Source organism: Coptis chinensis, chromosome 9 (genome assembly GCF_015680905.1).
Source record: "Coptis chinensis isolate HL-2020 chromosome 9, ASM1568090v1, whole genome shotgun sequence".
Taxonomy (NCBI): Eukaryota; Viridiplantae; Streptophyta; class Magnoliopsida; order Ranunculales; family Ranunculaceae; genus Coptis; species Coptis chinensis.
In genome coordinates, this window is record NC_141464.1 from 16,152,385 (window position 1) to 16,168,725 (window position 16,341).

The following is a 16,341-nucleotide window of genomic DNA, read 5'->3' on the forward strand; positions in this document are numbered from 1 at the left end:
TACCCAAGAAATGCAACTAGTCGACGATGGGAATAACTAAGGGAATGCTACGTTGACTCGATGATAAGGAGTTAGAGGGGGATTGATTCCACCTTAACTCGACTTAATCCTATTAACGAATTTAATCGTCAGTAATCCAAATTGAACTGCTTCGCAGAACAATTGGTTCTTCCTAATCCCTAATTACACATGGCATTCCTACCAATTCATAACTAGCATGTGAACGATTAAACCCATTCTCATGGTAAACTAATCATTTCTAGAGTGGAAAGGAAATTACAACGATTCTACGATATTCAGAATCAAGCTTTCATCAAGGCTTCTCAACCCCCTCTAATGGAGGTTTAGCCGAGAATCATTACGCAATCATTTCCGATTAAATTTAAACAAAACATGATATAAAGAATTGAAATTTACTTAATTAAACAATAATGAAATCTAATTTAATGACTAAAATGAAATAAGGGCAGGAATTGAATTTAGATCTAGAAATGGAAATGACAAAAATCGAAATTGATAAAAATACTACTTTATTGATCTAATCAAAATGAAGAACAAGATTCAAAGGTTTAATCTAATATAATTATTGAAATGGAACTAAACTTAATTAATCTACATGAAAAACTAGATCTAGAATTCATTAATGGAGGCTACTAATCTAATCTATTTCTAGGTCTAACTATCTACCATTAACTATCTACTAAGCTTTTGTTTTTATACATTCAGATCCAAAAATCGTGCATGGGCTTGGAGCCATGTTTTGGGCCAGAGAATCAGGCCCAAAACCCAATTCTTTCAGTCCAAAAAAGCCTCTTCAGCTGCAGTTGGCTTCAACAGAATTTCTGTCTACTTCTGCTCCTCTGATTGGGTCAAATCTTAGACCATTGGAAAGATCTTTCCGAGCCGGTCGTTTTGACATAAGGTAGGCCCCATTCCGAGGTCTGAGTTCAAAGATATGTCCTTCGAAAGTTCTGCTGACTTTGTGTGCTGTTTCGACCCGCGTCGACTTTTCAGCTTTTGACCGGGCTTTTAGAAAGGGTTTGTCTTCTCGAAACTTGGCCTTTAATCACGGAACTCCTTAGTAACCGACCTTTGCTCCTTTATCTCGCTAAAGTGGCAGATTTCTGCACATAATGGACTTTAAAGCATGAAATGCATAAAAACACGTAATCAGTGTTAACTCTTAATTATTACTCACATAATTGGTCTAAAAGTATGACCAAACAGCATTTTGCTTGTCCTCAAGCAAAGATGAGAAATTAACATAAGTGAACAAAAATGGAGTTCTATCTACTTCTCGTTTTGCCGAGTGCGATTGCATTGACCATATGCAACAAGGCCTTAAACCACTAGGAATTCCCTAGTGGATGAGTTATAGACTCGTGAGAGTTTTCCAGTGAAGGTACTCACAAACTTCATCTATACTACAATGACTAAGAAATAAAACTATTGTTTCCTTATTCATGCTCCAAACTATCTATACATCTCACTAGCTATGAACAAGAATAACCAAGTCAAAAACCTAAGCTAATATATGCATAATAATCAATCATCTATAATAAACATATATACAATGAGTAATACTATGAAATGTCTAGCGGTCCGTTTCTGGAAACTTCGAATAAGCGTCCTTAAGTAGGTTCTCACAATAATAGTCAAGATACAACACTCTGATTTTTCCACTCAAGTTTAGCTACTCTAGTGCGCAGTGGGCACACTTTACCTTACAATCTCAATGACAACAAGGAAGCCGAAGTCGATCAAACACATCTGCCACTTACTATCACACTAGCCTATTCCTAATTGAGCTAGAGGTCTTTATTAGGTATTGCGGGGATTAGGAGATGGTTTAAGAAGGAAGGAAATGGATATTCAAAAAGGACAAGTCTGAGATAATAGAGTCTTCATATTATGTAACTAGAGAAAACCTTGTTATTTACTTTTGCTTCTACACTTTGTTTCCATCCTTAGCCATATTTTTCTTTTTCTTTTCTATTTTTTTTTCTTTGGCTTTTGACTCCCTTTTATTCTATTTTTGGAGTTTTTATTTTATTTCTATTTTTATTTTTCTTTTCCTTGGATGGAAACTTCTTTTTTTTATTTTCCAAGCAATTAACTAACTTTTTGTTTACACGGGTTTTCTCTTCTTCTTTCTTCCTCATTCTATTCTCGGACTTATTCTAAATTGGGTGGGTTGAAATTTTTTTTATTTTGTTTTGTTTTTGTAACAAGGTAAAAGGATTTGTGGTTTATGGAAGGCTAAAGAAAGGCTCGAGGGGGCTTACTAGCGAGAAAAATAATTCATAGGTTTGAATTTCTGGCTATATCGATCCAAAGAGGGCCTAAATTCTCGCTTTAGATATGGCATAGTGATCAAGTAAGTGGGCGTGTGATATCTCTATCCGGATTTTACTTCTCTCTTGTGTCATTTCTCAAATGTTTAAGCTCATATAAGGCTTTAGGCTATATTCTCACAGGATTTGTAGAATAAGTACTCTAGCCTAGATTTCAGAAACTTCATCGCTAACAATCATATATACTCATGTAATATATTTATAGATAGATGCAAAGATTATTACCTATATATTAACCTAAGTTTCTAACAATTATTCTCTGCAAATGCTCACGTGAGACTTCTAGATTGTTAAGAGCATGGAGAAAGAAACAATACCAATATTCCTAAGTGTATAGCATAACTTATTTATTTATATTTTTTTTGAATTTTTGAAATTTTAACTAGAAAACAAATGCATATTATACATATCTATATCCTAACAGATGCCTTAATTACACGTGTTTCTATGCCCCCCAAACAAAAGCATGCTTTGTCCTCAAAGCAATTAAATAAAGAGGGTAGGAAAAATACCATTGAAGCGCGCATGAAATTCAGAGCATCTGTAAAACAAGGTTAGAACGTACTAATATAGGAAATAAAAGCCATTACAACTCTATCACGAGTTCTACCCATTATGGGGTTAACAAGAATGAAATTGCTTGGGACATAGCGGACACTAACTAGAATGAAAACTTACCTTATATCCCGCGATTACTCATCATCTTACTCATCCTCTTCTTCCATAAAGAAGTGAGGTTCCTTTAGCGCCTTCCATGCCATGATAATTTGCCGGGCTTCCCGCCATTTATCATCTATTATTGCTAACCTATTAAGAGCCACTTGGTCCGGACGGGGTGTAAGGTGCAACCAGATGAGGTTGTATCCTCCACCCTTTGCCAAGTCATTGCACGGAAAGATCGAATAATACTATTGGTGGGTCGATGCGATTAATCGTGTAATCCAATCGTGAAGCGTGTACAAAAAACAGGAAAGAAACATAGCATAATACGAGAAACTAGAACGGGCATAAGAAGGTACTTATGCCTCATGCTATGGGATCGAGCTAAACTAGACATCAAGGTTCGGGGAAGGTCGTGACACATACGTCCCGTGGCTAAAGCAATGAAGACACTGCAAGTGGCATCATTCACAGAAGAAAAATGTCATTCCCCTAAAATGTTTAGCATGATCCAAAACATAACAGTTCCTATGTTCATGGACATGCTACCAAAGGCGACGTTATATTCCCCTTGGTCCTCAATACGGAAAATGCCCGCGCCATACGACTCATACAAAAACTCGTAAGTGTAGACATACATATTATCGACCCAATAGCACCATGGGTCTTGTATTTCAGCGGGCATAGCCAGTCCAAGAACAAATGCTAGCAAGAACCTGGTAATTTCCATTGGTTCATTATCAATGTTGATGGAGAACACTTGTTCTCCATCTAGTCTTTCAAAGAAAATGCAGTTATCGTAAAAATAAGATGCTAGAGTCGGAGAATAAAGTGCATCCAGTCTTACCATAAAAGCGGCTCCCACCAATGTGATGTGAAACCCCAAAAACCAAGCACCATAAGTAGTGCTTTGGAACAAATCTTCGAAAGACTGTTCCGGTATCAATATTGGAGATATCATCTCAAAATTATGCTTTGGAATAGCTGCGAATGATCCGGATACTACGCGCGAAAAACTGGAAATTTTCTGGTCCACGGAAGTCAGGGCGCGAGTGCGCTCTGAAGAAATTGAAATTTCCAGTGTTTGAGCGTGGGTCGCCATTTCGGCTTGAAGCGGCCTTCGACAAAAACTCAGAAAAATATATCTGAGCCGAAAGTCGCTTCGAGTTCTGAAAACTTCGGAAAATGAGCCGAAACGAGGGAATCGCGGGAGTGAAAGGTGAGTGATGGAGTTTAGGTGTAGTGTGAGTTGTGAGGATAGATTGTATCAAGTTTATATATGTTTAAAGTTGCTAAAATGGATCGGGAAGTTGCCAAAACTAATTACGGCAGTTTCCAAAAATCCTAAAATTTCCAAACCCGAAAACGGAAACAACTCATATCCTTGATTCTAATTCAAACCCAGTATCTTTTAGGTTGATTTTATGATAGAATGTAGCTATTTAATCTAGATTTCATCCTACAATGAGACTTAATCATAGATATGCCTAAACGGCCATATTTTCACCTTGACTCCGCAATAAATTCTAATACGAGGGTTATATAAAAGTAATGCTTGAATTGATAAAACCACCCCCAAACAAGTTGGGAAGGTGGAATCAATATGAAACAACCACGCATACTGAAAATAACCCCTTATATTAAAAATTTCATTCGGAGTACATTACACTACAAAATTCAAATTACGAAAATAAACTTGCATTAAAATAAATAACAATAAAGAAATTACAAATAAAACATAAAACCTCAAACTATACTATCCCTAGCTACTCCGGAACTGGTGGCGGAGGGAACATGCTCCGGAGATCGCTCCCCGAGCTCTGAAGAGCTAGCACCATTAGATCTTCGCCGACGACGGCCTTCGTGCTTGGATGGTGTGTCCTCGGAAGGAGAGTCCCCGGCGTGGGAATCGAGTCAGCAACTCGTCCCGGAACTGGCGCTGAGCTTCTAGCTCGGCGCTCATCTGTTCCCACCTCTCGTCCTCTCTCTGGGTACGGAGCTCGAAGTTGTGATGCATCGTTGCCTGTCGAGTCCGAAGGTCTTCACAGATAGTGTTAAGCGAACGCATGCCTTGATGGATCACAGCCATGCGTTCTGCATCTGTCCAGCACCTCTCCAAGGCATCCGCGTCAAAACAGGTCAAGTCCTCCTCATCCTCGGAGGCATCCTGATGTCCCCCAGCCTCCTCGGCATTCTCAGCTCCTCCATCTTCTTTTTCTTCTCTATCCTCAGCCAATCTCCAAACCCGTTGGACACACTCCTTATAGATGCGAGGGTTACGGTGGAGAGTGATGTATGTCCGATCGATCGCTGAAATGCTCTCAACTTGAGCATGATCTTTGTTATCAACACGGGGAGAGGGCAACAATCCTCCCTACTCCTAATCATGCTCGGTAAAAACTCTAAGATGCGAAGTCATACTTCCGCTCCCGGAGTATCCATAAGATATGGAGGCAGTTCGGGGCCGATATCGGTGACCTTCCCCTTCCCCGGATGTTTCGACCAATCCAATCGAAATAGCCGGTTGGTTGGTCCTAAGGAAGCTTGTCGGACACAATCGCGATCTTGCATTGTAGTCCCCTCCAATAACTGTCTCGTGCATCAATGGCTCTACCCCATTATCTTTGGGACTCTGGGGGTGACATCGGATGGATTCTAGGCGGAATGCCTAGAATCTCGATAACAACCGATCGTCACTTTCTTCCTCCTCTTCGCTACAACAACAAAAATCCTAGTCCCTTCCAACTCCCTCGTATCATAGAACCGTCGGACTAAGTCCTCGTGGTAATAGGCTTCAGTCGAGTACCACAAGCTATTCCAGTCTCGACTGATCATCTCGTCACCGTAAAACGGCGCGAAGTGGTCGGCGGTAAAAGCTTGCTCCGGCAAAATTCGGCGTTGTTGAGCCATTGGAAGTTTGGAATGTAGTGGGGGTTTAAATGTGATGTAGTGGTGTGATTTTAATAGACCGGTTGAAGCAACCAGTGGTGGTGGTGGAGTGGTGGTCGGCAGCACCAAAATTTTGAATTTTCGGTGGTTTTTAGTGATGGAAATCGGTAGTGGTAGTGGTCGGTGGTGTTTGGAATCGATTTGGGTTGGGATTTGATTTGGGGCGTGGGTTAATTTTAGTTTTCTTTTTATTTTGGTTTTGTTTTTTTAGGTTTTGGAGCTTGGCGTTAATGGCGGATGGAGAAGAAGATCGCGAGTCTTTGCTAAAAAGGTAAAGAGCCTGGCGGTCTTGCGTTGTCCGGTTGAAGCTGGTTGGGCCCAAGCCCAAAATCGAAATTTGTGATTTTTTTTCGATTTTTCGCGAAAACTTCAAATCAAAATTGCCGCTTCGTTACCGGTCTGATTTTTGCAAATGAGATATGGAAATGATCAGGAGAGAATTTCCAATCCAATGATCCATAAAACACTCCATTCCGACCATGGATGACTTATAAGATAGTGGAAAATGCCTCGAAGTGCATGCATAATGTACTTTATGCGAACAATTGAACTCTAAATTCATGGATTATGTCAACCCGAATCGTAATACTATAAAACGGCCTAAGCAACTCTAATGGAACATAAATATTTAGTACGAAAACACGAACACCCCACCCCCAAACAAATTTTTACAACGAAGCTTAGAAAATTTGTTTTTAGCAGTGGGTCTTTTAAAGTCAGATTCCCGAGACTTCCTAGGTTACTATGCTTATTCTTTAATATATATATATATATATATATATATATATATATATATATATATATATATATATATATATATATATATATATATTTTTTTTTTTTTTTTTATTTTTTTTTTTTTTTTTAATTTTAAAAAAAGAAAAACAATAAACAATAAAGACATAATTCACCCCATAGAGAAACATGACTCAAAAATCCGAGAAAACATGCAACAGTGGAAAACGTGAATTATGTCAAACGTGGACTTCGGATCCGGTACTTACGACCACACTCCATAGGGAGGGCCGGTTACCTTAATGGTGCACTCACCAATATATGGAAATGAAAGGAAATGCACCAACCACAAAAGTTGAGTCGTTTATAGTCAGATACTCGAGACTTTATCTAGACGTATGTATGAACATGCAGTTTATCATATATTAACAACCAAAATAATTGTGGATCATTCCATAAATAAATATCACAGAAAACATATCCAAATACAATCAAGCACCAAGATTTCCTATGACTCAACCTAGTGAAATGAAAGCGAAGTCGGATAACCCTATTATGTAACCTATCATGCACCTTATTTTTCATTTTTGAATGAGTGGGTGTTCTAGTAAATAAGGGTGGAAAAGTGAATGGTTGTGGAGAATATGGTGGATATGGATAAGTTGTAGAAAGACAGCCTGTAAACAATGAGGATGTGGTTTTAGCACAAAACTCATTCATTGTGTGTGTAGGGACTGTCTCAATTCTGAAAATGAAGGTGTCAAGTGGTTTGTCCTTCTATAGTATTTGTTTACTAGGTGGATTTAAAAAATTATGGAGCACGGGAGAAACAAAAGGGTCGAGTGCAAACTCGGGATTCCTTTGAAAGGGTGGAAGGAGAGGAATCGAGGTGGATGTTGTGTAAAGTAGTTCTTGATAGGGTGATTCATCACTTGCTCGAAGAAACTCATCAAATTGCTCATATCCTCGTTACTATGATAGTCCTCTACTTCTTTGAGAAAGTCATCTATCTCATCCTCATCCGTAATATGTGTATCGACTAGTGTAGGGATGGAAATGTTGGAGTCTGAACTTCCAAAGGAAAGAAATTTGGGCATATGATTATCAGGGAACGTGTTGTTGAAATAATCTCGAGCAACGCTCTCGATCATGCTAACCTCTCCATCCATACACGAATCGGGTAACTGTGTCTTTGTTTTAAAAACATTGACTTCAACAACAAGATGGCCAAAAGACATGGACATTGAACCATCGCGGCAATTAATGAGCGCATTGGCAGTTGCCAGAAAAGGTCGCCCTAAAATGATCGGGACAGAGTCGTTAACGACTTCTGTGTCGAGGATGACAAAATCAGCCGGATAGTAAAAATCCTGAATTTTTACGGTAACATTTTCGATGACACCCTTAGGATTTAATAGACCGATCGACTAATTGCACCTCATTCTAGTGGGTTGCATCTCGTCTAGACCTATTTGTCTATACAAATAAAACGGGAGTAAGTTTACACTAGCCCCCAAGTCTAATAACGCGTCGTCAGATAGAAATCTCCTAAGGTGCATTGTGCAAAGATGGGGCGACCGGTGGTCCTTGTACTTAACAATTCCATTATGTTTAGATAGAGTTGGGAATTGTTCTGTTAAAAAGGCGTCTTTTGGTATATTGGTCTTACCCCTAGTAATACACAATTCCTTAAGAAACTTAGCATGGTGTGGTAGCTTTTTTATAGCTTCGAGGAAGGGAAGGTTTATAGTTAGATTCTTGAAAACATCCCTAATCTCCTCGTAATTTGTATCCCTAGTTAACATGGCTAATTTTTGTGGAAACGGTGGTTTTCGCTTTATATTTAGCAATGGTATTACACGGGTGTTTAACCGTGGCTTCCTGTTTCTTAGGTTGTGTTGTAACCGGGTACCTCTACGCTGGTAGGCTCTTCAGTTTCTATTTTGGTATCTAGTAATATAGCGGGGTGTAGGGGATATCTTGGTGGGGTAACTATAGGCATAGTTACTTTGTTATCAACCACTCTCCCCGAATCCAGGTGGTGATGGCCTTTAGCTCACCTACGGTTTCATACTCATTACTAGTATTATCGGTTATCTCAAAGGCTGTATTTGTTGTTTTAGGATTAGGTATTTCGTGACACTGAAACACACCTTTGGGTTGGGCTTTATCTTGAGCCAACCGCTTGTTTGGTTAAATTATTAGCAGTTGTAGAAGGCGTTGGTTAGATTGAGCCATGGTTTGGAAAAGTTTTGGCTCACTTGTATGAAGGTGTCAAGACGATCTGGTTGTGTGGGTGTAGTAGTCACGGGTGGTGTGACTTGAACTATTTCACGTGAATTATTTATGGGTGGATTTTGGTAGTTATTATTTACCTAACGATATCTCTATTAAGCGTTATAATTATTATAACTACTTTGACCTTGTGCTTGACCTTGTCGAGGTTGCACTTGGTTGTTATAATTATTAAAATTCCCCTTGACCCCTGTCCTTGTGTCGTAGTGGGGCTTGGTTAAAGCCGCATAGGCCTAACATATTGGTTATTGTACCCTTGAGGTGTGTGCGCGTTTGGTTATTTCTCCAACCGAAGTTGGGATTTTGTCTCCAAGGGCGTTAGGTTCACTATTAATGGAACAAGCCCCGTTCATAGGCTATAGGACATGGGGAGTCGGGATGCTCGGGGGCTCCAACAAAAACTACATGGATTTGAATTTACATTCATGACGGGATTGGCTTTTGTTTTACTGAAAATGACCTCTACCTTTTTGTGAGGGATTCAATTAGAGTTTTAAGCTCAAGATCTAATTTAACCTCAAACATACTGGTAGCCTTAACTGTTGAAGAAGAACTAGTGGAGCCGAGTAATCGTCACTACCCCCCAAGTTGTTATTTAAACTTAGTTTGGTCCTCTAAAATTTAAAAGCCTCCTCAAGCTCCTTTGCTTAAGAAACTACCCCATTCATTATGTCAAGGACTTCTTTATGGTGGTGTAGAAGTCCTTTGAAAAGGCCGCGAACTAACGTGTCTTTCGCTAAGTTATGATGTGGACACTCTATAAGGAGATCGGTGAAACGATTCCAAGCCTCTGAAAATGTTTCATGAGGATTTTGTCGAAAAGAAATGAATCTTGGAAAGCATCTCATCCGTCTTTAGGGGTGGGTAAAAATGTTCCATAAACAATGAACAAATTTAGCCCACGAGTCCACGAATTAGGCGTTTGGGCAATTAACCAAGACCGCCTTTATCGGGCTAAGGTGAAAGGGAATACCCTTAATTTAATTTGTTCCGCACCAACCGTAGGATGGTGGAATGTTGTTAGGACTTGTTCAATCCTCGCGCGTGTCGATAAGGTTTTTCATGGTCTAATCCATGAAAAAGCGGGTAACAAATTAAAATATTTGGGGATTCGAAATCCCGGTGGAGTCTGCTAGAACGATGCAAGATTTGGGGCTATCGGTCAAGGCTTTGTAGAAGTCAGAGAGAGGCCTCTCTTCTTCGTCGGGCATTGTGTCAGGTGATGTGTGTGAAATAGTAGCTAGAGGTGTAGTGGGTGGTATACTAGATAGACTTGTTTGTTGACGTTGTTGTGTAATGACGTTCGGTGTTTTTGTTCGGCCAGACCTTAATCTCATATAAGGATAAAACCAAACTTAGCTAAACACATCAACACTCCAAACAATTCTGATATACTAGTATAAACCTCAAACAGGAGAGCGAGGTGTGGAAGAAAGGAATACCTGATTGCGTCCTTGCTTCGCTTATGAATAACGTCTTGTTTACGCTTGTTCAGTGTATATAGCAGGTTAGAACACTGAAAAATATGAAAGATCAAAGTTCGAATCAAAACTGTCGAAATCCGAAAATTTTTGTTAAGGGCATGGGTGCGCTCGGATAGGGTGCGGTCGCGCTCCAGGTAATTTTCAAATTACAGTGTTTTTAGGGCGGGTCGCGCTCTTGCTCCAGGCTATAGGGCGGGTCGCTCAAAAGAAAAGCCGCTGGCCAAGTAAATTTTTACCCGGAATTTTTCAACTCTGAAATGGACAAACCACAGTATGAATCAAACAAGGGTGGGTGGGTGTAATGGGACTTTAAGAACAGTACTAATACTACGAAAACAATACGAAAGTGAAAGTAAGATGGCAGCGGCGCCATTTGATAAAAGATAAAATTTAATAGTTTTACCTACGAAATAAAGTGATAAAACTTACAAACGCAAGTAAAACTAAACTTAAGCTTATGATGCCTTATATTTTTATCAAAGTTTCCTACTCTCAAGTCTATGAGATATAGTGGAGTAGAGTGATTCGTTCCACTCTTAGTCCTTCCGCATGCTATGTTCTCAAGTGTAAGTACTCTACTTAAAGTCTAATGAGAGATTTACGAAAAAGGCAACTAGACTACGATGCAACTACCCAAGAAATGCAACTTGTCGACGATGGAAATAACTAAGGGAATGCTACGTTGACTCGATGATAAGGAGTTAGAGGGGGATTGATTTCACTTTAACTCGACTTAATCCTATTAACGACGAATCGTCGTAATCCGAATTGAACTGCTTCGCAGAACAATTGGTTCTTCCTAATCCCTAATTACACATGGCATTCCTACCAATTCATAACTAGCATGTGAACGATTAAACCCATTCTCATGGTGAACTAATCGTTTCTAGAGTGGAAAGGAAATTACGACGATTCTACGATATTCGGAATCAAGCTTTCATCAAGGCTTCTCAACCCCCTCTAATGGAGGTTTAGCCGAGAATCATTACGCAATCATTTCCGATTACATTTAAACTAAACATGATATAAAGAATTGAAATTTACTTAATTAAACAATAATGAAATCTAATTTAATGACTAAAATGAAATAAGGACAGGAATTGAATTTAAATCTAGAAATGGAAATGACAAAAATCGAAATTGATAAAAATACTACTTTATTGATCTAATCAAAATGAAGAACAAGATTCAAAGGTTTAATCTAATACAATTATTGAAATGGAACTAAACTTAATTAATCTACATGAAAAACTAGATCTAGAATTCATTAATGGAGGCTACTAATCTAATCTATTTCTAGGTCTAACTATCTACCATTAACTATCTACTAAGCTTTTGTTTTTATACATTCAGATCCAAAAATCGTGCATGGGCTTGGAGCCATGTTTTGGGCCAGAGAATCAGGCCCAAAACCCAATTCTTTCAGTCCAAAAAGGCCTCTTCAGCTGCAGTTGGCTTCAACAGACTTTCCGTCTACTTCTGCTCCTCTGATTGGGTCAAGGCTTAGACCATTGAAAAGATCTTTCCGAGCCGGTCGTTTTGACATAAGGTAGGCCCCATTCCGAGGTCTGAGTCCAAAGATATGTCCTTCGGAAGTTCTGCTGACTTTGTTTCTTTGTTTAGCCCGTCGACTTTTCAGCTTTTGACCGGGCTTTTAGAAAGGCTTTGTCTTCTCGGAAGTTGGCCTTTAATCACGGAACTCCTTAGTAACCGACCTTTGCTCCTTTATCTCGCTAAAGTGGCACATTTATGCACATAATGGACTTTGAAGCCTGAAATGTATAAAAACACGTAATCAGTGTTAACTCTTAATTATTACTCACATAATTGGTCTAAAAGTATGACTGTTAAAGGGTTAAAACTACAGTTTTGGGCTCTTATCATTTAGCACATTATATGTTCATGTATTAAAATTGCATGTATAAATATCAAATTATAGAATCCATGGACCTTGCTGATGCATAATGTAATTAGGTACCTTAATTTCGTGAAATTTCACTATTTCGTTGAATTTTGGAAGCTAATCCTATAGGAGCCACGATATGTGCATGTCTGAATTGTGAACGTATGATATTATTATATTTCTATTAGAGTTCGCTTATGTCCCAAGCGCTATTTATTATTTCATGTTATCCCCATAATGGGAGGAACTTATATAGGACTTGCGTATATTTTTATATTTTTATATTAGTATAGATTAACCTTCTTTTTCAGGTCCTCCCATTTATAAGCACGTTTCTATGGTACTCTCTGATAAGCACCCGAGAGACATAGCATTTTGGTTAATTATGTGTTTAATAATCATGAAATAATTATATTTTCGTAATTTTGTAAGTTTTCCCAGTTAACGTGAATATGATAATAAAACATTCATCAAAGTATGGGAATACTATGCATAATTGAAGTCTTCCTACTCAGCCCTAGTGAAGCCCAACAGAGCCTGACTAGAGCTGAAGATTTCAAAGGGACAAAACCAGTGCAGAACGGGTCCACGTGTAAAGAAGCAGCAAACTTCCGAAGCTCACATCTTTGAAACCTGGATGCCGATTTCGGTAAGTGAACTGCCAGAATGACCAGGGTGACGAGCTCTACTCAAAGACAAAATGTTGTAAAAATGCCAAAATCCGGGCCGCCACTGGACACAACACGTGGACCCACTCTATGGGCCTACAAGAAATGATGAGTCACCATGGACAAGTGGTAAGTTAATGACACTTTGGTGACACATGGCAAGAGAGAAAAGAACAAAACATTAAATGGGTGATTAGAGTTTTGACTAGTAAAAAAACAAAATGGTGAAATGAAGTTTGGATTTATTAGACAAGAAAAGGACAAACTAATGAAATGAGGTTTTGTTTGGAAGAAATGACAAATTTACAATAAATAGGGGGGAAGGCTTCATGTCAGAAATATATATAGGATGGGAAGCTAGATAAAGCTAGACTTTATTCTTACTTTCATTTTCCTTCTGTTGTTTTATTTTTCAGTAGCTTTTTCATTTCAAGCTTGGTATCAAGTACTGTAAGTATTCACTTTAATAAAATCAATTTTTCTTCAAGTTAAATTCTTGTTCTTCATTCACTTCCTTTTACTTATTTATTGTATATAGAAAAATCAATCAATCCATCAAGGACCATGAGCTAAAATCCTCCCAAGGGAAGGGTTAATGATGCTCATGTGAGGATCAACTTACCATTTAATGTTCCAGAATCACTACTTAGGAATTAGGTTTAGATTATACATCCGGTCCTAAAATGATTGAGTCTGACCAAGTTTGGAGTGTTGATGCTCCAGCACAGTCTTGCGCGAGACCCAGTTTACACTAAGTCCAGTCTCGTGCGAGACCCTATGGTGGCTGTCAGCCTTCTGCTTTGTCCAGCTGATGTAAAATCAAACCAGGAGCTGAAGTGATATTCCAGAGCTGGAATGTTAAGTCAACTTCTTATACTAATGAGATGATCTCAAAGATGAGTGCATCTCACTAGGGATCGATACTCAATGTCATTTCGGGTTTGTCTATGAACTCGAGACAGATTAGAGCTTTACTGATATGGTACTCTAACCTTGGAAACTGATTTTGCATGATTATGATTAACCCTTTTCCTGTATCTCTATCACTGTTTATTTTACGTAGAAATCAATCGTTGTAATTTTACGTTACTTGTATTACCGTTAATTTACCTAAACCAGATAAATAACCTAAAATCCTACTCACTAAAAGCTGTAAATCCAGTTGTGAACCTTGTTGAGCCCTAAGGTATGGACGATCCCTTACTCGACCTATCCTACCAACCCAGGTGAGTAAGGTAACTTGACTAATCAGACGTTTACGGACTTTGAACTTTGGACTTCGGACTCAAAAGAATCAAAACCTGAATTTGCCGATTATCAAATAGCGCCGCTGCACGCCTAAGGACTCTGGTCATTTAACAGAACAATAGGAATACATCATTGGACACCCCCTCTCCTACCCCTTCATCTTTTTGGTTTTCAATTGTTTTGCGAAACTAACGTGTTACGTACCTGCTTGTACCAACTTTTCTTTTTCTACTAACAGGTATTTGTGGACTAGATCAAGATTATCATCATTAGCACAGTCTAAGAATGTCGTAGGAAGTTGAAGTACTGCATTGATCTTACAGTCTCGGACTAGACTTGCCAAGGTAGCGCGGGAGATTTACCTGGAGTATCAGCACTCCAGTTTTCAGGCCTAAGTCACTTCCCTTTTCAGTGCTATTTTGGACTCTCTGGACCTGTTTAACTACCTTCCACTACATTCATGAGCTCAGGAGTTAATTCGGTTGTTTAATTCTAATAGGTGAAGTTGCGGGACGCTAGGTTTCGCATTCTTAAACTCCTCAAACCTTGTCGAGAAAATTAATCGATTGCTATAACCTGTTTTACTTCGCATCTTTGTATGTTGGCATGAGAACTCGTTGCTTATATAGAATTTTTTTCTGCGTATGTGTGGTTCGTCATTACATATTGACGTTAATACGGTTAATATGATTCGAATATATTTGGATGTTTACGTGATTTCAAACCACCTGCTTAGATTATTTTTGTATGTGTATGTTACATCCATTCACATACACGACATTACTTTGCATGAGTTCGTTCTAGGTATTCCCCTAGCTCGCATATAGTATTGCATGCATAAGACGTGTACTATTCACATTGGAGTAATATAGGGTTCCATGTGTACCTTTCCTGTGTATAACTAGTATGTGCTTATTGCATGATTAGTCATATTTTGGCATTTCTCGTCTTTAATTGCATGTTTTGTAATCTAATCACATGTTTAGGTTGCGCGAATATATTAACTGTGTTTTTCCCCCTTCTCCATAATACATTAATTACGTAAATTTAAAAAAAAATATATATATATATATATAATAATAATAAAATATAATAAAATAATAAAATCCTAATAATAAAATTTCATCATAATCATATTAATAATAATCGCATAATATATCATCATCCTATTCCATCAGTGTCTAGCAAACATGAAAGATTGAGGTTATCTAATTTAGGAACGTGCTAGCATGGACAACCTCCTTCAATTCTCTCATGTGACTTGGCTGCTGGAATATTCGCACGTTATCCTAGCTTACCTATTCACGTTAGCAATAGCTCAGAAAGACGTGGTTCATCTCCCTCTTTCCGTAATTACTAATCGTCATGCCATAATTCATTCCTTATGAGCGTAGAATTGAAATTTGTGTTTGCATGAGACTACGGTCCAGTACTAATAAGGAATTAGAACAAACATATCGTCGTCGGAAATACGATAAACAACTACATAAGTTATCCCCTAGACATAGTTCTTCCTCCAAAAACCAACCTTGTCAAGTATCTCCGTTGCCATTAGCTCCCATAGTTATGGCCCAGGAAAACCCCATAGTAGAGAAACCCCTATCGGACTTCTATACTGCCTTACAAGAATGACCTGCTTCCTGCATTAAACTAGATGAGATTGTCGGTGATTTTCGCATTCCACCCAACATTTTTGGATTGTTACCTGTTTACTATGGTCTAGAACATGAAAAACCATACAATCACCTTCGTAGGATCCATCAAGTGGCCACCACTTTCCACCATCTGACCGTTACTAACGAACAAGTCTTTCTTAGGTTGTTTCCCTTCACCTTAGCTGATAAAGCTTCAGTTTGGCTTGCGGGCGAAGTGCCCCAATCCCTTGACACATGGTCCAAGCTCATACAATTATTCATGATGAAGTTCTATACTCAGAAGAAAACTACAGAGATGCTTCAGAAGATTCAATTCTTTCGCCAGCATCCCCAGGAATCCTTTATGGAAGCATGGCGCAGATTTACTGATCTACTTCTCAAATGTCCCCA

General features: G+C 38.7%; 1 pseudogene; it reads left to right on the forward strand.

Moving 5' to 3' along the window:
* Positions 1 to 9,731: 9,731 nt before the first annotated feature.
* Positions 9,732 to 9,826, forward strand: LOC147475021 (small nucleolar RNA R71; annotated as a pseudogene).
* The last annotated feature ends 6,515 nt before the right edge of the window (positions 9,827 to 16,341 follow it).